The sequence below is a fragment of the Stenella coeruleoalba genome (genome assembly GCF_951394435.1).
Source record: "Stenella coeruleoalba genome assembly, chromosome: X".
In the NCBI taxonomy this organism is placed as follows: Eukaryota; Metazoa; Chordata; class Mammalia; order Artiodactyla; family Delphinidae; genus Stenella; species Stenella coeruleoalba.
This window is the reverse complement of record NC_137152.1, coordinates 67,698,744-67,712,943: the sequence shown is the minus strand read 5'-3', so window position 1 is coordinate 67,712,943 and position 14,200 is coordinate 67,698,744. Positions and strand designations below refer to the sequence as shown.

The 14,200-nt window shown below is 38.5% G+C and overlaps 1 pseudogene across 1 annotated transcript in view; it reads right to left on the bottom strand.

The window, feature by feature from the left end:
• Nucleotides 1-461: 461 nt before the first annotated feature.
• The window catches only part of LOC307180608 (V-type proton ATPase subunit B, brain isoform-like), a 35,182-nt pseudogene continuing 21,443 nt past the window's right edge, over nt 462-14,200 (bottom strand). Inside the window, exon 2 of the transcript in view lies at nt 462-1,894. The product of the transcript in view is annotated as a V-type proton ATPase subunit B, brain isoform-like (transcript). The remainder of the gene's footprint in view (nt 1,895-14,200) is intronic.

The following is a 14,200-nucleotide window of genomic DNA, read 5'->3' as shown; positions in this document are numbered from 1 at the left end:
AGTTTCTCTCCCCAGGTTCAGGAAGTTTTCAGCCATTATTGCTATAAATATACTTTCTGTTTCTTTCTCTTTCTTTTCTCCTTCTGGAATTCCAATCATGCAAATATTGTTTCTTTTCATTGTGTCCCATAAGTCCCATAGTCTTTCTTCACTCTTTTGCATTCTTCTTTCCTTTGCTTCTCTGACTGGATAATTTTAAATGTCCAGTCTTCCAGGTTGCTGATTGTTTCTTCTGCATGGTCGAGTCTGCTTTTGAAACTCTATTGGATTCTTCAGTTCAGTTTTCATATTTTCCAACTCTAGGATTTCTGGTTGGGTTGTTCTGATGGTTTCTATTTCTTTGCTGAACTTGTCATTTTGTTCATGTACTGTTTTTGTAATTTCAGTTTTTTGTTATCTATTCCTTGTTTTTAATTACAGGGTAACACAGTAAACTCCAACACAAAGGTAGGGATGGGGGAGTGCAAAAGGAATAAAGAAAATAGAACCAGTATTTCACAAAAGCATCAAGCCAGTGATGAAGTAGCAGTTAATGCTTTGCAGAGTCTTGAGGGTATAATTTGCTCAGGGTGCTCTGAGGGATTCTCTTCAGCATTTCTTTGGAGAAGGTTTGAAGCAGCTGCCAGCCAATGTTCAAAGTCTCATAGACAGGGCGATTTTCACAAGGACTCTGAGCAATAAAGTTCTTCTCAAACTTCTGCAGAAATTCCAAGTAAAAAAGATCATCTGAGGTAAGGGCTTTGTCTCCAACCACAGCTTTCATGGCTTGTGCATCCTTACCAATAGCATAGCATGCATACAGCTGGTTAGATACATTGGCATGATCCTTTCTGGTTATACCTTCTTCAATAGTAGACTTCATTAACTGTGATAATGAGAGCAGCACATTAATAGGTGGGGAAATCTGTCCGTGTGTAGATCTGCCACTCTGTAATATATCCAGTCAAGTCAGGGATTCAGTGAGTGATATCATTGTTACGCATGGTGAGAATAGGAATTTGAGTAATAGAGTCATTTCTACCTTCCACTCGACCAGCACATTAATGTATTGTGGGTAAATCTGTATACATATAATTTTGGAAGCCTCGTTGACCAGGAACCTCCTTCCTGGGCTGCTGAAACCTCTCAAAGTGCTTCAGCATAAGAACTCATGTCTGTTAGGGTAACCAATACATGTTTTTCACACTGATCTTCACTACTCAGCTGTGGTTAGAGCCAAGTGAGGAGTGATAATTTGCTCAATAGCTGGGTCTTTAGCCAAGTTAAAAAAGAGGCAGGCATTGCCCCTTGAGCCATTTTCTTCAAAGTCAGATTTGAAGAACCGGGCAGTTTCCATGTTTACACCCATAGCAGCAAACACAATCACAAAATTTTCCTCATTGTAGTCCACTACATCTTTGGATTTTTTTTTACCATACCAGGCTGGCAATAGATTAGAGCTGCAATCTAATTGTGTGGTAAGCCATCTTCAGAGAAGACAGGAATTTTCATGCCATCTATGGGCAAAATACCAGTCTGAATCATCTCCTCTGAATAGCTTCGACACTGAGGATTGATTGCCTGGCCCATGATGTCAATGAACTCTTCAGCCAGTACAACAGGACCTCTGTTGATTGTTTTTTCTAATCCATTGAATACCCCACCAAGCACCTCCTTAGACACTGGTGTTTGGAGAATATCTTCAGTAAACTCACAGGACATTTTCTTGACATCTATACCTGAAGTCCCTTCAAATACCTGAACGACTGCTTTGGAACCACTGACTTCTAGAACTTGCCCACTCCGCTTCATGCCATCAGGTAATGTCAAGTGCACAATCTCAGCGTATCTGGGAAACTTAACATGAACTAAGATCACTAGTGGACCATTGACTCCTGATACTGTCTTGTATGCCCTAAAACAATTTCTTCATTGTTCTCATTTTAAAAGCATGCAAACATTGTTTTTCAAAGACTTTCTAAAATCAACTGTCTGGCTCATCACTTGTTCTTTAACTCTATGCTGCTGCTCAAATTCTAAAACTGAACTGTTCATTTTTTTGTGGTCTGGGACACTCTGTATCATTACTGAAAAACAACCTTTCTCCAATGGAGTGTAGCCACTGGAGAAGTTCTTCGGTCACTGGCTAAGCACACACAGAATGTTGAGAAATCATAGTCATCTCCCTTAAGGGTTTACAACCTTAGTCATGGAGTACTCTTTAAACTATGTTATTGTTTCAGTTGATACTCTCTGAATTGAGATTGAGTGAATAATTATATGGAAAAATGACAGCTGCCCCTTATAATCTTTTCCTAGAAGCTGCCCCTCCTAGGGGCAAAACATATAAATGAAATTCATAAAAGAGTATTTATAATTGTTAGGTATAAATTTATTGTCATAAGAATGCAACATGTGTCAGTTACTTGACACATCTACTTCAGCTCACATAAACTCCCCAAAGGCATTCTCTAATGCAAATAATTCCCATTATAAAAAGCACATCTGGGAGAGGAGGGATAAATTAGGAGTTTGGGATTAAAATATACACACTACTGTTTATAAAATAGATCACCAACAGGGACCTAGTGTATAGCACAGGGAACTATACTCAATATCTTGTAATAACCTATAAGGGAAAAGAGTCTTAAAAAGAGCATATATACTGAATCACTTTGCTGTACACCTGAAACTAACACAATATTCTAAATCAACTATATTTCAATAAAAAAAATTTTTGTAAAAGCACATCTCCTCAAACCATAGAATCAAGTCTTTTCCTTCTTCCTTACACTGCAGTGCTGTCACATGACCCAGTGACTGATCAGGACAGGATTAGTCAGGCAGGAGAGCGCCCAGACTGATACCCTTCATCTGAAATTCTTTTTAACCAATGAGCCACAAACAGGCACTCTGGCAATTAACCAGTGCAAACATAGTCTTACAACCTGGGGAAACAACAGGTGCTTTCCTAAGTTTTAAAGAGTCTACTTCCAGGGCTCATCCCCAGTTCCTAAGGAAGCTATGAAGAGGTCTGATGCTACACAATTGTATTGTTTAGTAATCAAGAACCATTTCTTTCAGAACTGCTGAGCAGTCCACTTAAGCCTGGTTTATTAAGGTCTTTTTACAATCACAACACTTAAACATATCAGTGCATATGCTTTGGATATATGCTATATAATATGGGCAAAGCTGCTTGTCTTCCCCAAAGAGAGCCTTGAGCTGAAAATAGTTAATGGTAGAAAAAGGTCAAACAAGACTTAAGAAACCTGGAATTTTCCTGCTCTGCCAATAATCAGGTGTCTAAATCCTGGCAAGCCCTGTCCCTCCCATAACCTTAGGCTTCTCACTGTAAAATGAGAGGGTTAGACTAGATGACCTGCAGGGTACTTTTCAGCTCTGGCCTTCTCTGATATCTAGGTGTCCTCCTGCAGAGCAGCCTCTCCACTGAACAACACCTCCCTCTGGCTGCGGGCCTGACCTCCATCCATGAAAGCAGTTTTCCTAATTTCATTTAGTTTTTTTTGTGTGTGTTCTTGTATTTTGCTAGATTTCCTTAAGAGAATTATTCTGAATTATTTGTCTGACAGTTCATAGATCTCCATTTTGTTAACGTCAGTTCTTGGAGCTTTATTAGTTTCCTTTGTTGGTGTCATATTTTCTTGGTTTTTCATTATCCTTGATTCCTTACATTGGTATCTGCACATTTGAGTAATTGGGGTCCTCATACAGACTTTACAGGTTTGCCTTGGCAGAGACGGATCTTCACCAGTCAGCTCAGTTTGGATCTCTAGGCATATTTGTTGGTAATATACTTAGGCAAGTGGGGCCTACTGTTATGCTGGGGGTGGAGGGAGGCAACTGTTCAAGCTCTGAGGTTGGGGATGGGAAGGTGTGCCACTGGCTGAGAACAGTTGGATAGGACTGCTGGCTTGTTTCCCTACCCAAGTAAGGCTGTTAGATGGTGCTGTACTTTCCTGGATTCTCTGGTCAGGCTTACTAGATGGTTGGGACTGGGTACTATATTCAGTAGTAGATGGGACTATGAATTAGCTTCACTCCCTGGTAGGGTAGCAAGGACCTGTATGGGCTTATTGTTTGGGAACCCAGATCAGGCAACTGTGTGCACTGAATTCCCTGATCAGGTGAGACCACCAGTTTTTTTCTGCAAATGGGGAAAGACATGGCTTGTGCTCTCTGTTCAAGTGCCACTCTAGTCTGGGCTGTTGGATGGGCTATGCAGCTTCCTGTGTGCTCTGATTAGGTTCCCTGGTTAGGCAGGCTAGAGGCTGTATTCAGCAATGAGCAGGGCTATGAATTAATTTTCCTGCCTGGGTGCAGTGAGAGAAGCAACATAAAGCCAGTAAAACTCTTTGTTGTCTTAACTAAAGCCAACCTGCACTCCAAGTTCTCTGGCCGAACAGGTTCATTGGCTTTGCTCTGCAAACTATCAGCTCTGCCTGCCTGCCTCTTGCCTTGAGTGCTGCTAGGCTGCACAGCTTCCAGTTTTTTTGCCAGCCTTTCTGATCAGATGGGGTGAGAGATACTGTCCACAGTGAGTGGGGATATGTCTCAGTTCCCTTGCCTGGGCAGGCCCGCATCTTGGCTCAAGCATTGCTGGTTACACAGCTTCTAGGGGTTCTTGCCAGCTCTTGTGGTCAGATGGAGCTCTGGAGCCACAATGGGTGGGGCTATGTTTCAGGTCACTTGCTTGAGTGGGACAGTGAAGGGTCACTCCAGGCAACTCCCATTTTTCTCCAAGCAGGCTTTCTAGTCTCGAGGGGTTGGGAGCTACCCTCAGCCTTGGCTATGAGTTAATCCCCCTGCCTGGGCTTAGCAAGAGAACCCTCCATGCCCAGTATTGGCTTTACTCTGGGGGCAATCAGCTCTGCATGTCTCTCAGCTGGAGTGTTGCTAGGCTACACAACTTCCCGGTGCTCTCACTAGCTACTCATCAGATGGGGCTGGGAGACACTCCTCCTAGTGGATGGATCTATGACTCAGCTCCTTGCCTCAGACTCCTTGGTCCAGGCTCTACGGCCAGAAAAACTCCTCATTTGAGTACCCAAATCAGTCAGATCTGCATCCTAATGGGTTCCCTAGCCAAAGTGCACCACTGACTTGGTTCTGCATATGGGCAAAGTCATTAATTAGGATTACTACTTGGGCACTGCAGGTATGAACTTGGTCTGCCAAGATCTTTGTTGCAAGCCCCTTCTCTCTTCTCCATAACAGTCAGATTCCCAGTGGTTGAGCCCTGCAGATTTCCCTGCAGTCTCCATGTAGCGAGACCAGAATAGGGGCTCCCACATGAGTAGGGGCTCCAAGAAACTTAGGAGGTTTGTTGTCCCCCTCGCCTCTCCTTTCCCACTGGAGGAACCAGAGACTCAGGGAAGACTTCTCTGTGTGTTGCTACACTGGCAATGGGAGGGACAATGCAGTCATTGTGTAGCAGCTTCTCTTATCCTTCCGAAGCAGTATCTTTTGCTCTCTGTGGTGCAGGGGGTGCTTTAGTCTCACCCTTATTTCTAGAATTCTTTCAGGAGTGCCACATACTTGAATAGATATTAGTTCTTCTTCTGAGGGGGAGTGAAGTCAGGAACGACATATGTTGCCATCTTGGTGATATCACTCTCTCCACTGTGGGTTTTTTGGGGAAGGTTATTTTGTCAGTGGTCACTCAACTAAAAATGACCCTTCCCCCCAAAAAACACAAAAATTCAATATGTCAACAAACATAAGGTATTCATTTTTGGTGAATTATTTTCATTTTTCTATAATTCATTGCATTTGTCAAGAACATTCATAAAGATAACTTTCGGGTGATGATCTATTTCACTTTTTTTTCTGATTTCTGGTTTTAAACACTTATACAGAGAAACACAGTTTGTACTTCATGATAATTGTTAATATGTCTTGTAATTAGAGATCAGCAATTAGCCAGTATTCAGCATTAGCTTGAGCAATGTACTATTTAATGTATTAAGTACACTAAAACACAAAATAGCAGTTGCCTTGTTAAATTATGATAATTTAATGATTATCATAAGACCAGTCTCACAGAATTTAACCAGTCTTCCTTTGATCTCCAATCTCCTTTCTAAAGATTGCAAATTTAAGTTACATACATAGTATATTTATACATATGAAGTATTATATATACTATACCTTTGACTCATATTTCCTAATCCCATTTAACAAAGTGAAATAGTAGTGATAGTGAGTCTTATAAGCTAAACTTTCCATATCTTTATCTCAAATGATTCTGTCATATCATTTTGCTATAGCAAAGTCTTAGTATTCATTATATTACCTTTACTAGAACTACAGTGATGATAACTATATATAGAAATGGAAATGCATGATACATACGAAAAGTGGCTTCATATGCATGGCTGAAGAATACTTGTCCCCATAATTTGCTTCAGGTCTAGCTGTTCCCAGAGAGCCATTCCAATTAAAAGATGGATGGATGTAAGGATTGTCCTCTTTGGGCTCATGAGTCATAATGCTATTTTAAATGAAAAAACAAACATGAAATATCTCAGGATATTTTAAAAATATCAAACACACATAGATTCTTATCACTATATTCTCTAGGAAGCAAATAAATGAAACCATCCAGAAGGCACATTAGATCGATATAGCAGATATACTAAAATAATGGCATCTTCATAAAACAAAGAAAATGATTCTGCTTTTATTCTATTCCTCACTAAAACTAGGGTTTTTGTTAGGGAATATTTCCTATGGTCTAAGAATGTCTGAGAAATTACTATGATACTTAGATAAGTGAAGGAAATATAATTTTAAAAATCTTACAGATTAATCTAGATCAGTGCTTTTTTCCTCAGGAAATGTGTTATCTTCTGGCATAAACACAATTATGTATATATTCATAGTTAGAAACACTGTTATCTCTGACTATGCCTCTCCTTCTCTGCAACCCCACCTCCTACTGAAAAATAAATACATAAAACTTTCTGCTAAAATTCTTTCCAAATAATATCCTGCTTTCTTTCTTTTTCAGTATTTACAAGCTTTAAATTTCCTTTTAAGGGATTGCTTACTTGTAATTTCTTCCAGAGAACTGTTGTGGTGGAGATACAGGACTTCTAGGAAGGATGCTCTGAAGGGATGAACTCCAGGGATTCTGCAGGTAGATTTTGTTTTTTGTTTAAAGGAGAGAGGAAAGGTTTAGCCATGATTTTAAGGAAATTTGAAATACAATGGCTCATATTGATACCACATGCTAAATATCTAAATGTCAAGATACCTCCAGGCCTGCTCCTAAAAAATGACAAATAAGCAAAGGTATTATTAAAAGGCAAATGTTTACATATTATAGTGGTAATTTAGCAGGTCTTTGTCTATTTCTATCTATTATCTATTTATATTTATCTATCTTTCTCTCTATGATGTAGAATGGCTTACTGAAGGGGAAATACAAATGGAAGATTCATTTCAGCTGGTACTCTAAGCAATACGTGAAGCTTCCAGTCAAAAGAATTAAATATAAATCCCCCTTCCTATTGTCATAGTGTGAAAAACGCTAATCCCCAGACAAAACAGAGTTGACAAAAAGTAACTTAGAGAATACTGAAGCTGAATATAGAGAGCTGCAACGTTAAACAGTTACAGCATACAGCAGAGTTTTGGAGGGAAACAAATACAAATCAATTGATAAAGAGTTGGTTCTTAAAGACCATACTTTAAGTACATAAGCAAAGAGTAAATTGTAGCAATACGGACTTTGAAATAAGAAATTGGCATTTTAACACAGACATGAGGCATATAAGTGGATCCAGACCAGATCTACACAGAGCCTATTCTTACAGCCATACTGGTTATGTGTGGGTACATAACATTGTGACATAGCCATTTTGATGGAGCCATATTGAAATCAAGGATATTTTTATATAGGTACTTTGATAGAGATATTTTGACATGGGGGAATTTGATGCAGATTATAAAATAATCCATTGAACTTTCTGATTAAAATAAGATTAAATTGGATGTGAAATATATACCATGACTCATCCTTAAGTTTAAGCTCATGTCCATCCACAACCACCCCTGGAGGAGGGGGTGGTGAGGAACCTTGGATTGATAATAATGTTGGAGATGAGATAAAGGTTAAGTATCATCTGGGGAAAAAAACTGATACAAACAGGAAGAATGAGACAGACCCAATATTTTTCCTCTATTGTTTAAATATTTGTCTTTGGGCTTTCCTTTTCTGCTTTGTTTTGGCAATCTTCTTTAAAATAAAATTTTAAAAACCCACAAAACTAAAAAAGAAAACCATGACTCTTGAAAGTGTGATTTCAGTGAAGCTTGGCAAGAAAGCTTCACTTGTGTCTATAGCCAGTCCCTCTTTTCTTGGCTCCCTGATGTCATAGTAGACAGAATCACGGGTTCCTGAGCATTCTGTACATCAGTTCTTAAAGGGGCTACCTTTCTTTCCATGGACTTAATTTCATTGGTCCAGGCCTTTTTCTCCAGCAGGCAAGAGAGAATAGCATATCTGATGCAATGAAAAGAGAGCTATCTAAAATTTGGATTTGCGGACCAGAGACCAGATTTTCTAGCTGAAGCAGTATGGATATATTTGGGGAGAAGGATCCCATAGGAAGTAGTAGGTGAGTCTCGGCTACTATATAGAGGGATGCTGCATACTTCCCACTTGTCCATTTTGGGCCTAATTTAAACTCATTAAGCCAGACCTGGGCCTTGATACAGCTAGATAGATGTAGAAAAGTGTTTCAGGCAGAACCTAAGGAGTATAAACTTATAGAATAGAAGGCAGGGTCAGATTGACATGGTGACTTATTTATTTATTTATTTCTTGAGATCAGGTCCTAGGGGTGGTGGTGATGGTCATGTGATCATAGTGTGACACCCCACTCTTTTCTTTAACATCTTTATTGAAGTGTAATTGCTTTACAATGGTGTGTTATTTTCTGTTTCATAACAAAGTGAATCAGTTATACATATACATATGTCCCCATATCTCTTCCCTCTTGCACCTCCCTCCCTCCCACCCTCCCTATCCCACCCCTCTAGGTGGTCACAAAGCACAGAGTTGATCTCCCTGTGCTATGCGGCTGCTTCCCACTAGCTATCTATTTTATGTTTGGTAGTGTATATATGTCCATGCCACTTTCTCACTTTGTCACAGCTTACCCCTCCCCCTCCCCATATCCTCAAGTCCATTCTCTAGTAGGTCTGTGTCTTTATTCCTGTCTTGCCTCTCAGTTCTTCATGAACTTTTTTTTTCTTAGATTCCATATATGTGTTAGCATACAGTATTTGTTTTTCTCTTTCTGATTTACTTCACTCTGTATGACAGACTCTAGGTCCATCCACCTCACTACAAATAACTCAATTTCGTTTCTTTTTATGGCTGAGTAATATTCCATTGTATATATGTGCCACATCTTCTTTATCCATTCATCTGTTGATAGACACTTAGGTTGCTTCCAAGTCCTGGCTATTGTAAATAGAGCTGTAATTAACATTTTTGTACATGACTCTTTTTGAATTATGGTTTTCTCAGGGTATATGCCCAGTAGTGGGATTGCTGGGTCATATGGGACTTCTATTTTTAGTGTTTTAAGGAACCTCCATACTGTTCTCCATAGTGGCTGTATCAATCTACATTCCCACCAACAGTGCAAGATGGTTCCCTTTTCTCCACACCCTCTCCAGCATTTATTGTTTGTAGATTTTTTGATGATGGCCATTCTGACTGGTGTGAGATGATATCTCATTGTAGTTTTGATTTGCATTTCTCTAATGATTAATGATGTTGAGCATTCTTTCATGTGTTTGTTGGCAATCTGTATATCTTCTTTGGAGAAATGTCTATTTAGGTCTTCTGCCCATTTTTGGATTAGGTGGTTTGTTTTCTTGATATTGAGCTGCATGAGCTGCTTGTAAACTTTGGAGATTAATCCTTTGTCAGTTGCTTCATTTGCAAATATTTTCTCCCATTCTGAGGGTTGTCTTTTGGTCTTGTTTATGGTTTCCTTTACTGTGCAAAAGCTTTGAAGTTTCTTTAGGTCCCATTTGTTTATTTTTGTTTTTATTTCCATTTCTCTAGGAGGTGGGTCAAAAAGGATCGTGCTGTGATTTACGTCATAGAGTGTTCTGTCTATGTTTTCCTCTAATAGTTTGATAGTGACATCCTACTCTTATGAGCCCATAGGGGTTCAGAAAGAGTAGCAGCTAGCTATGAAGACATTTTTCTCCACAATCAATGACTGTATAAGCCTCTTGAAGTAGAATGACTATATAATTTATTGCCCAAACCAGAACACTTATGAAAGTGACAGGGGTAACTGTTCATGTTTACATTGGAACAACCAACAGAAAGTGGGGCTATCCTGATCACCCTACATTGAAATCACTGCTGTTGTACCCAAAAGCTGAGCCTCCACCTGTTTTTCAGAAATACAGTCAATACGGCTTCCACTTTCTCCATCAAAAGAAATTTCTCTTCTATATCTTACTTCAGAAAACCTTGAAATACCCTATTTGGTATTACATAGGCACCATCATTAATTCCATTGTTCAGCACCCACAAGGTTGACCCTGTGAGTGTGTGAGACAGATGTGTTCGGTAAAGCATTAAGCCATGGTCCACCTTGACAATTTCAAAGGAGAATGAAAAAGCCATGTGGAGGGAAAAATTAGCATATGATAAGTGTAGAAAAGTCAGCAGATTCTGATTTAAATCTATGATCAAAGAGCAAAACATCATGTGAGGGTTGGGAAAATTAAAGAAATCAAGAGAAGTCTCTGGAACTCTGTGATGACATTCCAAAGAGCAAAATTTGTATGTAGGAAGACACACAGGTCATTCTAATCTATCTGGGACAGCCTGACTAGGTGCCCCATGTATTGAGAGTCAGAGGCAAATTACTTGTCCTATTCATTCTCTTCTCCAATGCCAGTGAAGTTTTTCTAATTGTTACAGATCAAGGCTCTTTCTAGGGCATCAATACCTGGAACCAGGAGTAGACTGCGCCAATGGAGGGCTGGATTTTAGTTTCTCAGATGAATTTCATATTTTAAAATGTATGATTAAAAATCTCCAAAAGGCCAAACAGCACTGTCTAGCAATCCTACAATTTCCTAATTTATTTTCCTATTCTCTGAGACAACTATTTCACCATTCCATCTCTCCACAAATCTTCAACTTCTCCTCTATGTTCTTTATTCCCAGTTAATGACCTCACATCTTATTTCACTAAGAAAATAGGAACAGTCAGAAGAGAACTATTTCATTTTCCAACCAGCAAATTTACCAACCGACCTGAATCTGTATCCACACACTCTATTATGGATAAAATGTCTCTTCTTGTATCAAAGACCAACTCTTCCAAATGTTCTCAGGATCCCTCTTTTTGCCCTCCCATGGCTTTTCTTCATGCAATTATTAGCATTCTATCCCATAGTGTCACATTTTTCCCTCTCAACTGGATCATTCCTATTAATATATAGATTTGCATTACACAAAACTCTCTTAACTCCACATAATTTCGCAGCTGCTGCCTCATTTTTCTGCTTCTTACGTTAAAACATCACAAAAAAATGTTGTCACCCTCATTGTAACCATTTCCTCACCTCTCTTTCACTTTTTAGTCCGTGTCAGTCTTGCTTCTGTCCCCACCACTCTGCTGAAACAGCTCTTGTGAAGGTTGCCAGCCATCTCATTTTACCAAATCTAATATTATTTCTCAGTCTTCACCTGACTTTATCTCTCAGTATCATTTAATATAGTGGATCATTCCCTAATTCTTGAAATACTATCTTTTCTCTCTTTGCTTCCTTGAGACTACACTCTCCTAGTTTTTCTCCTATTGCTCTATATGATCTATCCCAGATCCTTTTTCTGGCCCAGCTTCTCCTTTGCTACATGATCTCTAAATGTTGGAACACCTGAGGGCTTGTTACCAACTTCTCTTTTCCTCTATGTTTATACTCTGTCTATAAGTCCAGTAACATGACTTTAATTAGCACTCATATCCTGATGACTATCAAATTTATATCTCCAGTTTGTACTTGTCCCTGAGATCTAAATTCATATATCCAACTGCCAACTCAAGGCCTCCACTTGGAAGTCTAATAGACATACCCAACTAACCATGAAAATACCAAAAAATTTGACCCCTCTTCCATCTAAAAACACTCTGCTTTTCCTCCAGTATTCCTCATACATCCGGTTGCTCAAATAAAAATCCTTGAAGTCATCCTTTGTTCCTCTCTTTTCCTCATGCTTCATATACACTCTGTCAGTAAGTTTTCAGCATTCAGAATCATTCCCATGGAGAAAGTCCTCCAGTGTGACTTTCCACTGAACTAATAACAAAATCAAATCCTACATACCTTACCATATCCTACAAAACCCAGTATAATCTGCTGACCTCACCAGCAATTCAGTCATGTTGAATTTCTTTTTTTGAGCACATCAAGCCTGTTTTTTCCCTTAGGGTTTTTGTATTCTTTCTGCTTAGAAAGTTCTTTCCCTGACTTTTTGTATGGAAGTGTTTTTTACAACTTTCAGGCTCAATTTAAATATCACATTTTCAAAAAGTCATCTCTAACTTTCCCATCTAACGTTTCCCCACTCCAAGTCACTATTATATCACTGTTTATTGTACTTATAGAATTTATCACAATCTGAAATTATCTTATTTATTTACTTGCTTATTTGTTTATTGTCTGCCTCCTCTCCCTTCTCTAATGTAAGATCAATGAGGACAAGACTTAATCTCAAATACCACTGTATCCTCAGAGTATAGAACAGTTCCAAGAACATAGTAGGCATTTGGTAAATTTTTTGTTCAATGGATAAATGAATAATGATATCTAATGAACACAACTGAGTGCATTTTTATGTTAAGAACCAAAGTGAAACATTGGTTCCTTCTTGTTTGGAGTCTGCAATCCCTTTGCTGTGACCTTCTACTTTAATGGCCTCATAATATACCTATCTTGAAAGAACATCAAGCACAGATGAGGAATAATCTGCACAATAATAAGGCATAGTGGGCTCTCAATCAGAACTAGTGTACTGATTATCTAGGATATTTTACTTCTCTATCCTTCTTACTGCCTGCCTGTTGGTACCTTTGTGCCCTCCTAAGGTGAATAAGAATGATAAAATAAAATTTGATACTCAAACTTATCAATTTGGTTTCCATTAGCAGCTTTAATCAAAAGTTGGTAGAAGAAAAATTATTCTGAAAGGAAATTTGATTAATTTTCTGTTTAGAGATTTAGTATATCCACATTTCCTCTTGTCTCACCTCTTGGTCAGGACTAAAGATAATTAAGCATTGGGAATTTAAGATCTGGTGAATAGTGGTCACCTATCCAGGGAAAAAGTGAGTCAAAGAAATGGAAGAAAGTGAAAGAGGTAAGTACTCTTTAAACCCCACTCTAAGATTACTCCATCAGAAAGGAACTCTTTCTTTTCCTGCTTCTGCCTCAAATAATAGTCTTGTCCACCAAAAACAGTGACTCTAGACCCTGCTAGAGTTCTTTTGGATCAGTTGTGAAGTGAGTTTTTAACTTGCTAGACTGGCCTGTGAAACTCAGAGAAAAGTTTCACACCCATGACAAACAAAACAAAACAAAACAAAAACAACACATCCATAAGTATATATAAAGTATGTATAAACAGAGTTAAAACAACTCATTGAGAGTACAACTTAAAAAAGATCAAGTCTATATTAACACATGATACAGTCTTTAAAATGGGCCTTGAAACTAGCATAATAGAGCCTTAATCTCCTTTAAAAATTCATGTTAATTAGCAACATCCTAGGCTGTGTTTAAATTCTCTCTAGCCAGAAGCACCAAAGTCTAATGAAATTAAGTATTTTAAAGTTTCGAGTAAAATTTTTCTTACTTTTGATCTAAGAAACACATACACATACATGCACACAAAAACATACACACAAACACACATTTATGTGAGTGTGTTGGAAGCTACATTAAAATGCAGTCACCTCTTTGGGTTCTATTTAGTACCACAAAACAGTATCCTGAGGTATTGTAGACCAGAAAGAGTGAATGCATTTGCCAAAAGTATACATTTTACAACGGTTGTAATTTAAATCCTGAGACAGTATGACTCATGTTACTCACAGTTTCCTCCATTAGCACTACACCTAATAGAGCAACCATATGTCTTACCTTTTTATAG